General features: G+C 40.2%; 1 long non-coding RNA gene across 1 annotated transcript; it reads left to right on the top strand.

Moving 5' to 3' along the window:
• Positions 1-14,123: 14,123 nt before the first annotated feature.
• LOC311434422 lies at positions 14,124-16,536 on the top strand. The gene is made up of 3 exons (XR_014691472.1): positions 14,124-14,315; positions 14,885-15,037; positions 15,981-16,536. It is a non-coding gene; the product is annotated as an uncharacterized lncRNA (long non-coding RNA).
• Positions 16,537-17,204: the final 668 nt, after the last annotated feature.

Genomic DNA, 17,204 nt, shown 5'->3' with positions numbered 1-17,204 from the left:
ACGGACTGTCAGCAAGAAGTGGGGCCTTGAGCCCAGTTCTTCTTGCACATGGGTAGAAGGAGCAATTTAGAAGTCAGCAGGATAAGGGGTTTGTCTTCCATAAGAACTATTACCTTGCAGGTAACACAGGCAATATTGAGAAGTAAGGGCACTGGGAAGACACACAGAGAATACTTACTGGAAAATTTGTCCTACAGGCCTCATTTGGATCATGTTTTCTGCAGAGGAGGGGGAGTAGATAATATTTATTTTTTTCTGCAATTTCCTCCAAGTCACTGACTTTTTACTTGGATCAAAGTGGCTGAGGGGAGACCTCATTGCTCTCTACAACCACCTGAAAGGGTGTTGCAGCATGGTGGATGTTGATCTCTTTTCTCAGGTGACAGAATGCAAGGAAATGGTCCCAGGTTGCTCAAGAGGAAATTTAGATTGGACATTAGGATGAATTTCCTCATGGAGAGGGTGGGCAAGCATTGGAATGGGCTGCCTAGGAAAGTGGTGAAGTCCCCGTCCCTGGAGGTACTTAACAGATGTGTGGATGTTGCACTAAGGGACATGGTTTAGTAATGGGACTAGGTAGGTTGGGTTGATGGTTGGACTTTGAAGGTCTTTTCCAACATAGATGATTCTATAAAATGAGTGATTTTCCTTTGGATGTTTGGCAGTAACACTTATAGAGCAGAAACAAGCTGAATCAAGACACTATAGTTGAAAGTGTGCAAGGACAGGGACCTGGCACCCTGTTTGCAGTCAGCCAGAAAACCAGACTTATATCTTGACTGTGTTTGGCATCTGTATGCACAAAATGGAGAACTCAGTTTCCTTTCTGAGCCTGTAACTTTCCAGCTTTTGATTTTTTTAAATTTTTTTTTCTTGAGCATATTTTGACTTCAAATCAGGCATCAAGGCAAATGGCAGCAAATCTGCTCTGAGGCTGTAATGGTAAGGTGAAAGGAATATAAATGAGGTACCTGCCTCTAGCCTGTAAGTTCAAAACCATTGTTTGTGTGATTTCCATTGTTAGTCAGCATCTGTGTCCAAGTTCTAATTCTATCCTTGAGATGATTGAGCATCACCAGATTATAAACATTTTTATAAGGGTTTTTCAATAACTGCCTCAGCAAAGCCACAAAATTCAGTGCAACATTTGGGGACACAGAAAGAGTTGGTATTCAAAAGTAAAGCTATGATGCTTGTTCCTGAGGAAATGAGTCATAATAATCTTCTTAAAATGCCTGACATGAGGTACTTCCAAGCCTGAGTCCAGTATCTGTGTGTTTGTGTAATGCACACATCCACTGCTGCCCAGTGAGGTGCTCGGTACCCACTTAGAGCAGAATGTGGTTTTGTCATCTTTCAGACCTACAGATGGAGATATCTTTCAAATGTCTTCACTAGTAAGTCTGAAACAATAATGACAGTGATGAATTAAGGATAATTATTCAGTAACTTATGTAGCAAAAGAAATAGGGTCCACCCAATAAAATATCAGACCAGCAGAATTAATACAAACAAAAGAAGGACTTTTTCACGTACCTCAAAATAAACTAAACCAACTTGCAGAATATACTGCTGTAAGGTGTCATAGAGGACAAAGAAAGGTTCAGAAAACAATGGACAAATTTATCAAATCAGGCCACTTGGGAACTATTAACCATCATGGTCTAGACACCATCTTTAATTTAGCAAGTCCTTAAGTTAAAGTTTATTGGCACTTGGGAAGATGTTATTAGAGGAAGAGGTAAGCCATACTGACACTCTTCTCACATGCAGCAGCTGCTGGAGATATGAGCGATGTACAAAAGATAAAGGTCTAACCCAAAGTAGTTATATTTCCTAAACTAGGATGTACTAAACATCCTTGTCTCCACCAACTTTGAAAATGTCAGATTTAATATTTCAGTTTTCCCTTTCTGCTGTTAGACAGCTGCTGCATTCATCCTTGGGACTGAGTTTAAGTGCTGTTTGATGCCATATCTTGGGCTGTGTTAAGGTCTTGTAGCCCTAAGAGTAACAGGAATTATTCACCATTTGTTCCAAAGCCCAGCACTTGCCAGCTGTGTTCTGTTGTTTTTCCTCCATTGGATTAGGATAAGAAATCTTTTGGCCATTGGCATTTCAAATGCAAATCACTGAAAACAATCCATGTCCTAAAGAAAAAGAAACAAACAAACATGTCGTCCTGTAATCTTCAGTATCCCTAGCCAGCCCACTGAAGAGCAAAGGAAAAGCCATAATTTGTGCTGAAAAGTGTGGAAGAGGCATGGTGGGCAGTACAAGATCAAAATTAAGTGAATTCTCCCTTATTGTTTAGATAACACCTATCCTGAGATTTAAGTCCTGTTTTGTAGGCATTGTGCATATTCAGTGCGTTTCATTCATATTATCATGCTGTTGGTCTCTGGTGTTAATTTTTATTGCCTCTGAAGATTGCAGTAGGAGGAGGTGACAAGTAGGCCCATCTCAGGGGGAGTTAAAAAGTGCCTTTTTCTTATTTGATTATTTTTTCCTTATACAGAGAGATGCTAAGCACAGAACTAAGTGAGCATTAAAGTGTGAAATTAATTTCCGATCATCAAATAAAGAGGAGGATGAGACTCTATAAGAAAAACTGTAGTCACAGTGAAGAAGGCATTTTAGAACACCTCATTTTGTCCTCCTCTGTCACTGCCATGGCACCTTCAGGAGCACCAGCTTCTATAAAGCATAAGTTCTCTCAGGCATTGGCTCAGACCATATGGCCTGGCAGTGGTGACAATCAGACCTCACTGTGTCTCCAACTCCAAAACCCTTTTCTGGAGACAAGAGTCCATTACCAGTGACTATAACGACTATGAAATAGAGATGTGGCAGATGGCCCAGATCAAAGCATCATCAAGTGTGTGTGACATAAAATATCTCAGCAGTGATGCACATCTCATTTTGCAAAGGAAGAAGGGCTACAGCATTTATCACAGAGAAGAGGACGGTTCACAGCCATGTGGCAATTTCCAGGACAAGTCCCACACCTTCTCTGTGCCAAAGAAGAGGTTCAGCACCCTGCTGCAGATGATAACCCCATTCTTGCTTGTAGCTAAGCCCAACTCTGGCATACCAGAAATCTTTTATGCAACTTAGGCTGTAAGGCATGCTTCTAGCACTGTCCTAACTTGTTTTCAGTTTATCCTGAAATATTTTTATCTTATTTTTATCTAAGAATAAAATAAAATAAATTAAAAAAAAAAAAAAAAAAAAAAAAAAAAGAATTAAGGAGTTGTAAAGAGCATCCTTGGATTTTGCAGTTTCTTTTTGAAAATGCTTTTTGTGAGGTTGACCTTCCAAAGCAGTGATAACTTCTGAACACCACAATCTCAGTCCTTTTCCATCTGGATCCAAATGAAGAGGATAGAGTGATATAAAATAAGTCCACTGCAGCTGTGTTGAAACTAATTGCTTATCCTCCAGGAAATCAACCGCTGTTGTTTTTTTTCAGAAAATGTTTTCTGACAGCTTCCCTGATCATCTCCATCCACCAAGGAATTATGCATCAGAGCAGTTATCCCCGTACTTTGCTGGTAACATGACTGATGCAGCTACTGCTGCTGCTTTGGTATTATCCAGATTGTGTTTTTCCTTTCAAAGCTGCTGCATCCTTGCATGGATAGTGGGATTCTGTAAACCCAGGCAATCTTCACACCCATAACCCATTGCCACATTGCCCACTTTGTCTATATTAAAAAAAAAAAAAAAAAAAAAAATAGTCTACCACGCTGGTCCCACTGAAGAGTATCAGCAGGTCTGACAGTGTCTGTGCACATGCTGTCATTCCCTCTGCAGTTCCCAAAATCCAGAGCTCAGAGCTGCCTACTCAGCTGCCTGCCCCCCAGGAGGCTGCTCAGGGAGACCCCGGGGGCCATGCACTGGGGCCCGCTAAGACACTCCCCAGGCTGCCAGGCTACACTTGTTTCGGCTAAAGCTTTATTGTGTCTAGCTGTGCGACAATTTGCATTGATGGCAAACAAGGAACTGTAGTCAATACGAATGAGCACTGGTGATGTTATTGTATTTACCCTCATTATTGCAGTTATCACTTGATCTTGTGCAAAGGAGGATTCTGCACAACAGAATACTTCCAAAAACTGCCTGAAATGAAAATTGTATGAAATCCCAGCTAAGGGATTCTTCTTTCCAAAGATTTGTAAGAGATGATGACATATTTCTGCTAAATGATTAAACTGGGAAGTGCATGGATAGGCTGAGAAAAATTGTGAATAGAAAAGAAATCCACCCAAAATGAGACAAGATAAAAAAAAAAACCAAGTCCAGGAAGGGTTATACCTCTGCACCAGACAACACTGTTAGAGAACAAGTGACTACCATGAACAGACCACAAGGGGACTAATGAAAATGTGACTACTTAGCAGCCATCAGGAATTCAAGCCTGCCTTCTAAATAGTGTTAACTGAGCCCTTAATAAACAACTGATAAAGCCTCACAGTGTACCTTCTCTATGTGAGAGTACTATTATCCTGTTTTCAGAAATGAAAACTTCAAAATTAAGTTGCTTATGCTGATTTACCATGGATAATAGAAGACAAGCAGAGAAACCTGACTTACTACTTCTACCCTTTTCATCTGCCATCACTTCCCTTCCTTTCAGATTCAGGTAGGAACTTTCCATGTCTTGGCAATCACTCTCCCCCATAAGAAGAATGTCACTCTGGTTTTAATTCCAGCCAGAAATCACTCCTACAAATGACCAGATACAGATGGACATCGTATATGCAGAATGTGCAATGAGCAAACTATTTAGTCTCTCCTTTTAGGAGCAAGTGCAAAGACAATTAACAAACATCACACAAGTTTCCATTTGAAAAGTCATTTCTTGCATGCATAAAGAAGATGAACTCCACCTCCCCTAAGAGTTTTACTGGAAAAGGGCCAGCAATTTCTCATTATTAACTACAATTGCCTTGGCTGTATGGATATTATCAATGAAGAGCCACGTTCCTCCTGCATAACTTACTAATGCCAGTGAGCATACTGCATTCTAAAGAGTATGGGATATTATTAACAACGTTATTATTCAGGGGTTTCCTTCTTTGATTTTGAGCTTAATCAGAAAAGAGTTTTAGCAGGTTGATGTTTAGTTCCCTCCCTCCCCCCTCTCCCCCCCTTTTTTTTTTTCTATAAAGGAGCTATAATAGTTAATGTTACCTTTAAAAATATTATTGTTGAGGTTTTAAAAGCAACAGGTGTGATTTGCTGCTTATCCCTTCAGCTTCAGCACTGAGCCATTGCCTCTCACCACTTGTAATGCACCGATGCAGTGTTCCACACAGAGCTGGCTTCATTTTAATGCTATGTAATGCAAATTTCCTCCAAAGCACTTTCACTGTGAAAGTTAGGAACTCATATAAATATAACATTAACTATCCATATGCATTTCTTATATCAATGGTATCTTGTGGCTCAATAGCTGATCAGACTTACCCTGCTACAGTTAAATTTATTCATGACTCTACTTCATCCCTATCCCTACCCCTGAAGAATTTCCTCATTTCGCTTCATTTTATTTGTATCCAGGACTTTGCTGATTCCATCAATCCCTATAGTCAGATGACTTAAGCTTCAGATATACTACATACCTGAATATGCCAACACTGTACTGGTTTCCGTGCTGTCTAAAGCTCCTTTTTGCTTGTAGAAGGTATAACACAGCATAGTTACAGGCTCTTGCTCAGGAAGAAAGTTATAATTGGGATTTGTAGCACTGATCGAGAGAAGTCTGGGAATATTCAGTGATTTTCTCTGGCTTCTGATAAGCATCTTTTCAAGTTCTCTTTTTCAGTTTTGTAACTTGTTTTACCCTTGCACATAACAATAAATTTTCAGTCTTATGTTTTACAGTTTATACACAGAATCTTATAGCACTGAACTGAACCTGAAGCAATTTCAGGTTAACATAACTACACAAAACAGTGTAACCTAAATGGTCAGTGAATTTTAAAAAAGGGTGTATTTTCACAAGAACAAGTAAGCCCTTCTGCAGCAATTCTGTGTATTTTAAAACCAAGCTTCCCCTCATGTTTCATCATCATCTGCTTACAATATGAAGAAAAGCAGATGTCTCGCTACCAAGAAAACATTTCCTTCCAAAATCTAGTGTTAAATATTTAGAGTACACTTCAAAGCACACAAGGTAAAGCTTTTAAAGATCCATGTGTGGACAGTGAACAACATTCTGTGAAGTTTTAAGATAGGGAAAACAAAAACAAAAACAAAAATAATTGTTCCTAACCCTCACTCTTAGAAACATTTTCTTTCATAAAATGATGAAACTTTTTTGCAACATGTTCTATTCTCAAAATGCACCATGAAACCATCAGCTGAAATTGTCTTATAGACAAGTCTTTCTAGCGCCACCACATCATCCTCTTCTCCTCTTTCCAAAACAAACACAAAACAAAACATGGAAAGTCACAGTTTTTTGACAATATTGAATGTTTTTAGAACAGCTGATAGAAAACCCATAATTTTTTCTTCTGGTTCTTTGTCACCTTCAAGATGAAGAGAAACATTACCATGAGCAGAGCTAGATGCACGTTTTTTTTTTTCCAAAACTAGCTGAGTCTAGACAGAAATTACTTCGGGGGTCTATTTACTCAGTTTCCTTACTGCCACTGCAAAGAAGTTTAATAAAGCTCTGAATATAGGGAGACCAGAGAAGCAAAAGTGAATGCACCTCAGCAAAGACTTGAAGCTAAACATGGAACAAAAGTGGCCTTACTGTTCATTAAAAAGCATATCTTTAATCAGTCTCAATCCATGGTCCTCTTATGCCCCTCTAGATGTTCTGTACGTGCTCCTGTGTGCTTTATTTTATGTGCTTTGCTATTTTGAAATTCTGCGTGTCATATCTCTCTCCCAACACCTGCCATCTTAGTTTTACCGAGACTCAAATTAAGCATGTGGAGCAGCATTCAACTCTTGTAATGCTCAACATCTACACAACAGACAGCTGCACTGAAAACGGTCACCCTCTGCTCCCCTGACAGCCATTGGGCACAAGTGACAGTGGAGATTAACTACAATGAGAAGCCCAGCTATAGATGTCTACATTGCTAACATTCACATTTGTCCAGAGAAATCCTATCCCCAGGGTCTGACTTAAAAAGCCTCCTTTGATTCTGTTCTTGTTCTTCTTCATTTCCAACCCCATTTCTGTCCCCCTAGCTGTCAACAGAGGCTGTCTTCTCCAGCTACCTGCCCTGTACTCTCATACCTTGCACAGGTATATACAGCCATTATATTCTGTAGGGCCTGGGCATCTCCTGGAACAGAGGTCAATGATACATTTTCATGAGCTACTTTCTCACAGAGAAAAAGACCCCACAGCCTCATGACAGGCTGCTCATGTACAAAATGACAGAGGTTTGCCCACTTAACGTGCTTTTGAGTTGGAGTTACAATAAGCCAGCTACCAATTTCCACTTGTTGTATGCATAATATTCAGGAGCTAAGATGCAAAAATACTGATGAAATATTTCACTGTGATGTGGTATGATATTTTACTTTCTCAAATGGAACTGCTTTGCAAAATATCTAATGTAATATCAAAATTACACAATTTAATTCTCACCTGGTACAAGCCACCTGCTCTCCCAGGAAAGTGGGTATTGCAAGGACTATTTTCTGCCCAGCACCACAGACCTTAAGACAGAGATTTTCAAAGCTATCTACAGGACATTTAGGCCTTTGAAAATTCCATTAAAAATTCATTCTGTAGGGCATTCTGCTGCACTGCTGGATTAATTCTTTTGAATAATATTAAGTCCCCTCCAAGGCCTCCACTAAGCTCCTTCAGGACAGTTGGAATGTTAAAATTATAGGACCATACTATGTAATTATTGCTCCAGGGGTAAATAGGCAAAGCTTGAATCTGCATAGGAATAAATGTATTAACAACACAAAACACTGCCTTGCAGGGAAAAAAATAATCTTAGTTTTCAAGATCATACACCACCTGTTTGAATTCCCCTGCTGGAAGAGCAGATTCCCAAAGTCTGCTGCTTTTTCTGTCCTTTCTGATTTGCTTTGCTATGTATGAACAATGCTTTCTCCCACATGGGAAGTAGATTTTTCCTTCTTTTCCTCTTTCTTACTTGATTTTAAAGTAGCAGTTATAGATAAAAGCTTATTCTCTTGCTCTTGGAAAAAAAATAAAAATATACTCTTTCTCTGTTTTATCCATATATACTTATATATGGATAGATGTATATATATACAACATGTGCAAACAAATATTATTTAGTATATCTGGAAAGTTTTTTTAACAGTAATACTAAATAAAAACTTTTTTTATTTTAAAATAAAAATATTAAATTGTTATTCTCTCTGTATTACTATTATTAATATGTAATTAATATGAATATGTTATTAACATGTAATATTAAATTGTTATTCTCTCTGTATTGAAATATCATATAAACGTTGTTCTTCAAGACTGCAATTCACTTTTGTGCAGTAGGACCCAATACCTGTTGTGCATACATACTTTCATTCATAAAGGTCCAAGTGAGTATCTCTACCATGATGCCTAATTTTTTAGTCTTCTCCTGAAGGTCATTTCTTTAATTTAGCTCTGAATTCTTCAGTGTGTATGACAACTAAGAGACCAGTAGGTGCAAACTCCAAAGTACAAACTGGACTCTGATTCTCCAAATTGCAGGTTACAAATCTTTCAGAGGAGAGCAGATTTTGGCAAGGTGTGATCTCAGACTTCAGCCGCTGAGCTGTGTAAGTGGTAGATGCAGTAGATACTTCTGATCAACCTGAACAATCTGCTGTCCTTAATGTCGGATAACCCAACCGAAAGACCCTGGGACAAACGGACACAATGACCAGCGTTCTGTGCCGTAAGCCCAATTTATTGCTACGTGACAGTACCTTATATAGCGCAAAAGCGTCCCACCCAGGAACCCAGGACCCCTCCCACTGTGCTTGCAGGCACCCCAGACCCTTCCCCTCGTGCACGCAGGCACGACCCAGAGTAACCCCACACTTAAAAGTGAAAACATTTTCTAATCCAAGGGCATCATTTAGATTCTTTATGTGTTAATATTGATACATAAAAAAAACATGAAAGAAAAATCACTTGGATGCAGCATGAGAAATGCTTAGCTGAGTTCAGGCACATTGCATATGGATTAATAATTTGGATGCCCTTCAGAAAGTTCTTTCCAGCAAAGTGTTCTCAGACTCATCTGAAAACTTCACGAACCTCTTGGTCTAGGACTCTCTCCAATATTCTCCATAAAAATTGCTTTTTATAAACTGCAGGAATTTTGGTGTTGTGTGGGTTTGGCTGGACAACCCAAATGACACTCTCAGAGAAAGGGTCACCCTGTCCAGACACCTCCCAGGGCTGCCCCAGGAGAAACTCAACTCCATGGTCTAGAGGTGACACCCATCAAGAAGAGTTGAGGGTGCCCTCCCATCTCTCTGCAGAGCCTTTCAGACAGAGGGGAGGTCACTGCTCAGGGTTATGTGACACAGAGGATGTGAGAGAAGTATTATTTCCGGATGGCACAAGATTTATTAGGGGATGCTTAGGGGAAGAACCAAAGTGGGGGAAACGGAGAGATCCAGGTGATTTGGGATCAAACATGGGAAAAAAGGGAAAAAAAAATAAATAAAAAAGAATAAAAAGGGCTGGTTGCCTGTATACAGGTTGCTGGCCAGCATGTTTTTCTGGCTATGCACAGGACCTGATTAGTGCAGACCATCCTATCTTAAATTCCCTTTTTTCCTGTCCTGCATGCACGTGTATATGTGGTTCTAAATGATCAAGGGTCAGAGACTCTTGGGGTGAACTGAAGAGAATGCAAGTGTGCATGTGAGCAGTAGCAATTTTCAAGCTGGGCTGCACATGGTCTGGGACGTGCATTTCTGTGAGTAATAGGTCTTTGCAGCTGAAGCGGGGCTGTGGACTTCAGGAGCTCCTACATCCAGATGCCAGAAGCTGGGGTGACTGGGATCGAGGGACCAGCTACTGTCTAAGCCCAGCTGCTGGAGGGATTCACATCGTACATATGGTCACATGTGTACAGATGTATATTTTACACGCATGGACCTTCCTCCTGATCAACCAGAGAGGGGAACAGGACGAAGCCCATGGGACTGTTTATGTTTTAAAGTGCTCACTGTGTTCATCTGTGCTGACAAGCACGTCCAGCTGTCTGTATACGTATTGTGTACATGTTTTTGTGTGTGTGTGCCTACTGGGAACCCACGCTCAGCCTCAATGTTGCTTGGCCAGGGGGGTACAGAGCTGCATCAGCCTTGCCTCTGGAAGGTTTCTGGATTTCAGACCTAAAAATTTTCATTCATTTTAATTTAGAAGCAGGACTTGAAGTAAAAAACTTCATTTTCTGTCCGGGTCACTTGAACCATTACACCTTCTGCTGAAGGTTTTGTCAGCCTAGCTTCTGCAGCACCCACTAACAATAACAGCACCAGCACAGTGCTTACATTGCAATTTGTGTCTTCAAAGCTCTTTGAAAATATCTACTAATTAATTCAATTAATTAAAACAATTAGTCTATGAAAACACTACACACTCCTCAAGTCATCCAAGTGGAAAGCATTTCCTTTCTAACTTTCAAAAACTAAAAATATAAGTGCATTGAATTCCCTTAATACCTGTCATTCTTACTCTATGCCAATTAACAGCTCACATATTCCTACCTAATGACCAGAAATAAAGAGATACAGGGTGTGAGAGAGAAGGAAAGACTGTTTTAAGGTATTAAAGGGAATTTAATTAAATATTTGTTGAGGAGTAATTGTGCATAAATTGCATGACAATTAAGTTTTATATCATTAGTACATCTTAATTAGTGTCTTTTCATGAAGAATGTTTAATTTACTCACAATTGTTTTGCCTTATTTTAAACTGTGTTTCTTTGTAAGCCCTTTACTTAAATCCATTACCCATGACTTTTACACTTGGTACTAGAATTGATGTTTCTGATATTGTTAAATGTCTGCAGCTGCCCACTATGATCTAATTGAGTCATAACATCTCATTTCCCATATTCAGTGAAATTCTTATTATTTCCTGACTTAATTTACAGTATATTTTTATATACCTATATAAGATTTTAAAAATGTATGGGCATAGTGGGCTTGTGCACTTTGCTGAGAGCAGCAGCCTTCTCCTTAAATTTTGGAGATGAAAGGTTAATTACTTTATGGTGCTAAAGGAAAGTTGGTATTAAATAATACAACAGAAATATGTGAATGAGATCAAAGCATCTTTTGATTCATATTACGGAGCACTGTTAGAACAGGTGCATCAGAGCTACCTTGGCTGCTGGAGGTCATTCGGTCAAGTATTGCTGAATTATGCAGGACCAGGCAATTTTATGGATAGTAAAAGCACTGATAGAGTTTTGCATAAACATATTGCCTCCAAGGAGGATGACTGACTTTTTAACTGTCTTCAGAAACATCAAATTTTTGGCAGCTCCTAAAAAATAATTTCCAATCTGTAGGTAAAGCAGCAGTTCAAGTCAGAAAAGTCTATATCTTGGTCACAGACATGGTGACAAATTGACACACCAAAAATCTGTAGGAGAACAAGTAATCAACCAATCAAAGATTGGAAAAAAAAAAAAAAAAAATCATGCAAGGCAGGGCAATGTGCTCAACTGACTGTGACTAGGAGGATGCCTCTCTTTCCACATACAGTCTTCCATAAGTTAACCATACATATACCATTCCACAGACAATATATCACATCATCTGTGGATTTTTTTTTGTGTGTTTTTTGAGGTCCTTTTAATACAGAAAATATCTGTAGTCTTGGTTCTTTACTGAAAAATGGGCATGCCTGAGACAAGTTTTAACAATAATTTAAGAATAACTGACAGCATGTAGCTTTGCAAGTCAATCTGAGAACATAAGACTAGCTCTACTGAATCAGACAACTGGTGCACATAGCCAAATGCACACCCTGATATAGAGACAATGATAGATCTACTACTCAAAATTTCAAGAGAGCAAAAAGCCTGGTCTATTCCTGCAATCAATTCTGTTTATATTTCCCAGTTTTGTTCATGGATCTGGGGTCCATGAACTTGTCTAATCTTATTAAGGACTGTTGTGTTTTAACTCAGTCTGCAGCTAAATGCTACACAGCTGTTCACTCACCCTCCAACCTCCCTCTCTGGGATGGGGGAGAGAAACAGGAAAGTGAAGCCTGTGAATTGGGACAAAGATGGTTTATTAAGACAGGAAAATAGTAATAATAATAGTACTACTAATAATAATGTGTACAAAACAAGTGATGCAGAATGAAATTGCTCACCATCTGCTGACTGATGCCCAGCCTATCACTGGGCCAACCCCTCACCCTGGCTAGCTACCCCTATATATAATTTAGCATGATGTCAGATGGTATGGAATAAACAATATGCATGGGGGAGGAGGGGCAAAATTCCTTGTGGACACCTGAAAGAGTTGCAAACTAATAATAAAATTTAGGTGAAGGAAAAGTTCCTTCTTTGTTGTTGTTGTTGTCTTTGTTTTCTTTTCCATACAATCTTAAAATGAAGGTCCCTTTTTCTGGCCTTTGGTAGATTGTAAGCATGCCAGAACACTTCACATTATGTATATCATATTTGTCTGAAACAATAATATCATACCTATAGTCTGCTGCAGGCTGAAATGTAGCCTATGCCTCAGGTACTGTTTTATGCCTTTGCTTTTGTTACTACATCCTTTCAAGTCTTCAACAGGGACAAGAAATTATCCTATTCAGAAGAAACACCATCCAGAAGTAACTTCAGTTGTTAGGGCCTGAATGAAACCAAAGGCGGCTATAGAATCATAGAGTAGCCTGAGTTGGAATGGTCCCCTAAAGATCATTGAGTCCAACTCCTGGCACCACACAGGTCTACCCAAAACTTCAGACCATGTGACTAAGTGTACAGTCCAAATGCTTCCTAAACTCCGACAGGCTTGGTGCAGTGACTGCTTCCCTGGGGAACCTTTTCCAGTGTGCAAGCACCCTCTCAGTGAAGAACCTCTTCCTGATGTCTAGCCTAAACCTCCCCTGCCTCAGCTTGACACAATTCCTATCCAGTGGGTTCCATCACTGGTAACTAAAAAGAATAGATCGGCGCCTGCCCCTCTGCTCCCCCTCGTGAGGAAGCTGTAGACCACGATGAGGTCTCCCCTCAGCCTCCTCTTTTCCAGGCTGAACAGGCCAAGTGACCTCAGCCGCTCCTCATACATCTTCCCCTCTAGGCCCTTCACCATCTTTGTAGCCCAGTAGCTTACTGACTTGTAGAAAGAAGCTTTAATCTATCCTGGTTTGTTTACTAGTGAAGGAGCATGAAAGAGATGCATGCCCTTCCCTCTGAAGAGTAGGTGAAGGAACAGCTAGTGCAAGGAACACAAAAATCAGTTGCACCAGACTAATATGTGGTTGTATCTGAACTTCGAGACTGCAACCCTCTTCAGACTTCCAGATGTAGAGGAATTCTTTGGCTGCAGCCTAAAAGCCACATGTATATAAGCTCCCCCAAACCAGCAAATCTTCTGCCCATGACCTTCCAGGAAAGAGCAGTGTAAGCATGTAACCAAATTAAAGCCAAAACTTTCAGCCCGGTCCTTGACCTGAATAGGGAGTGAGGATCCGGATCCTGCCATTTATACGTGATAGTTTATATGCAGCCAAAGTAAATACTGCAGTTGGAAGTCATGGCGCTAGATTTTGAAAAGTCCTGCATAAAGAAAAGATCTCAGAAAAGCAAATTTAAACAACATTAATGTCAAGAAAAGTCATTCTGATTGCTATATTCTTTATCTGTCATGACTAGACAGATGAAAATCTATGACGGCAGATCTAAGCACCTTGTCAGGTTATTTCTCTTAGTGATAAGGAGCAATTGACCTTAAAACATTGAAGCCAGGTAGATAATCCTATTCCACAAGGTCTCTTGGCTCCACCCTTGTTAAGTGAAATCTGCCAGGTGGGGATCATTTGACCTTTGCTATATAGGAAGCATGAGGAGTTATGGGAAGAATTGCCACTCCAGGGGAGTTTGAGGCTCAGTTACCTAGGGTGCTTTTCTACTGCCATAGTGAAATGGACTCAATGTTCCCTAGCAGGCTGCTTTTTCTTCATGTTTTCTACTGTCTCTGTGAAATAGTTGTAGAGACTCTGAGTTAGTTACTTTGGTGGTGACTTGTCAGTATGGGAAAACCCTGGTGGTGTTACTTCCCTGTGAAGTAGTTTGCAGTGACTCAAGTTCAGAAGCTGACAGGTAAGTGTTCCTGGGTTTTACAGATGTTTCATATTGGGGATTTTGAGTGCTTCCTTGTCTGTTTTCAGTGAAGTTACTTACAGGGACTTGAGCTTCTGCAGTTGCATTATTATTATTATTTAGCAGTGGGAAGGAAGCTTCAAGTTCATGCGGTTGAAGCTTCTTCAAATAACATTTTTAAATACTTGTTAAGATTGAACAACAGGCTGCATGAAAAAGGTGCCTTACTGTGAATTCAGACCTTGCATTGTAGTAAGAAGAAACAGATTTGGGTAGATACTGGTGGCGTTATCATTACTTTTGTGAAGTGTCAATTGTGAGAATATGTTGTTCATAAAAGAAATGCTGTTTTCACAATGCGCAGGTCAAAAGCTTTAAACTACCAAAATTTTAAGTTTCAAGGATATAACTTGACAGAAAGATATTATTGTTGGCCATCACCCCCTGACCCCTCTATAGACCAGCTCCCTGAAGAAGTGTGAAAGGGGTCGTTGTTAATAGTTTCTGAGGTAGGGCCAGGGGAAGATGTGTTTTTCCACTTCTTCATTGTCCCTTTCTTCTCCTAACAGGAGGGATTGTACCTTGTTTTACTTACTACCTCACAGCAGAAAGGGGTTGGACCCACGCATCCAGAACAAAAGGACCAGTAACTACTGAAACTTGGAGGGTTGAGTCTGCTCCTGGGGAACTGACACTCAAGCTACAGAAGAACTAATATTCTGGTAACAAGGCTCTGCATAAATTAAGGATGCCAAATAAAGGGGACAAGTGTAAAGGGAGGAAAGGGAGAAGGCAAGACTGGAGCAGGACCCTCCACTGTGGTGTGTATGGTCTACTGAGGGAGGCAACCCCTATGGGTATTGACTGCTGAGTGAAAGGGCCTCAACTGGACTTCTCCCACACTAAGGTCAGGTTGTCCCAAGAAAATAACATAAGAACCTTTTTTTAAACCCATATAAAATTGTGATTCGTTTTCCAGGAGCTGGATCACCCTGACAGGCTGAATGGTAACACAAACCCAAATCGACCCTGAAAGTGGGCCCAACCCCTTGATTGAAGGCGTTTGCTTATTATGATCCAGCTATGTGAGCAGAAGATGGATCCTGGGGCTATAGGACCCCAATATATATACTTAATAGAATAATTAGGTTACAAGCTGTAACAGAAATAGTTCTAAATAAAACCAGAGATGCACTTGGATTAATTGCAAAGCAAAATACCAAGATGAGAATGGCTTTGTATCAAAATAGCTTAGCTTTGGATTATTTACTAGAGAAGGAGAAGTCCGTGGAAAATTTAACCTTAGTAATTGCTGTTTAGAGATTGATGATGAGGGTGTTTCTTCCTAGTAGCTGGTAGAATGCTATGTTCTGGCTTAGGATGAGAAGAGTGCTGATAATATGCTGATGTTTTAATTGTTGCAGAGCAGTGCTTACACCTAGCCAAGGATGTTTCAGCTTCTCACTCTCTCCTGCCAGCAGGCAGGCTGGGGGTGCAAGAGCTGGGAGGAGGGCCGGAATGCTCGGGGTTAGGCTGGGCATTGGACAGTGGGTGGTGAGCAATTGCATTGTGCATCACTTGTTTTGTACACATTATTACTAGTGGTACTATTATCTTCATTATTGTCATTATTATTGTTATTATTGTCTTTATCTCAACTCACAGGCTTCACTTTCCTGTTTCTCTCACCTCACCCCCTCCTTCTCTGGGATGGGAGAGTGAACAGCTGTGTGTTGTTTAGCTGCCTGCTGGGTTAAACCACAACAGAATGAAGAGCTGTAAATGAACTTGTAAAAGAAATGAAGAAAATTGCACATGTCCCAGTTCAGATTCCAAATGGAATCGATCTAAGAGGATGATGGGAGGGGGCTTTATGGGTGGTGATTGGCTTGCTAAAATAAGAATGGTTGTATTGGGGATATGTGGAGGATTGTTAATAATTCCATGTTTAATACCTTGTATTACCAGACTAATACACACGGTTATACAAGGAATGCAAATATCTGTGGTACCTGTTGACCCAGAACCAGGGAAGGAGAAAACCCATTCCCTGATGATAATAAAAACAAAGATACAAAATTGGTATCAGTTGGTATCAATTTGGCAAGTATTGACTTGATTGGAAAGGAAAACATGAATCAATGCCATGAAAAAGGAGGTGGGGGATCGTGAAATGTGTTAATCTGATTCATGTCAATATGGAACAATGCTAAGGCTGCATGGTGTGATGAATGTGACCTTCTGTCCTACAGATCCTCGTATAACCACAAGTCTAAGACAGTGATTAATGTATGTAGTTCTTGTACCTTGCAAAGGAATGTTTTAGCAATTCATGTCAAGAGAGCTTGAAGGGAAATGTATTTGTAGGCTTTTCCTTGAATTCTCTGATGTCTGGGGGGGGGGGGGGGGGTCAGAATAGCTGCTAATTATTACGACTATTGCATGGGACACTATGCAAGTCTCTGTTGTCTGGCCAGGAGATTGAGACGGGGAAAGCTGAAGAACGACTGAAAGACAAAACTTGCAGGGGATGCTGCACAAGTCTCTGATGTACAGCCAAGTTGGACAAAGGAGAAGGACAAGAGGGAGGAAGACTATGAGCCTTCAGCATGAGAGGCCCCTAGAGGGACCACCAGGGACTGATACGCATGCACCAGTGGGAGGGTTTGGAATCCGGGAACTAATTATAATAACCCTGCCTTTTCTAGAAGTAGTAATGAACGTGTATTAGCCTAGGAGCAGAAAAAGCTGCCGCCTGATGTTACGTGTGTGCGTGTTGGAGGAGCCCAGACTCCCTGCCGACCCAGTGCTCTTTACTTGCCTTTTAGTAACCCCATAAATCTCATAAAGCTAAGTTGACTTGGAATTTATAACAGTATGATAAAAACT

The sequence above is a fragment of the Aythya ferina genome (assembly GCF_964211825.1).
Source record: "Aythya ferina genome assembly, chromosome: 3".
Lineage (NCBI taxonomy): Eukaryota > Metazoa > Chordata > Aves > Anseriformes > Anatidae > Aythya > Aythya ferina.
The sequence above is the reverse complement of the archived record's forward strand: the minus strand, read 5'-3'. Positions and strand labels throughout refer to the sequence as shown.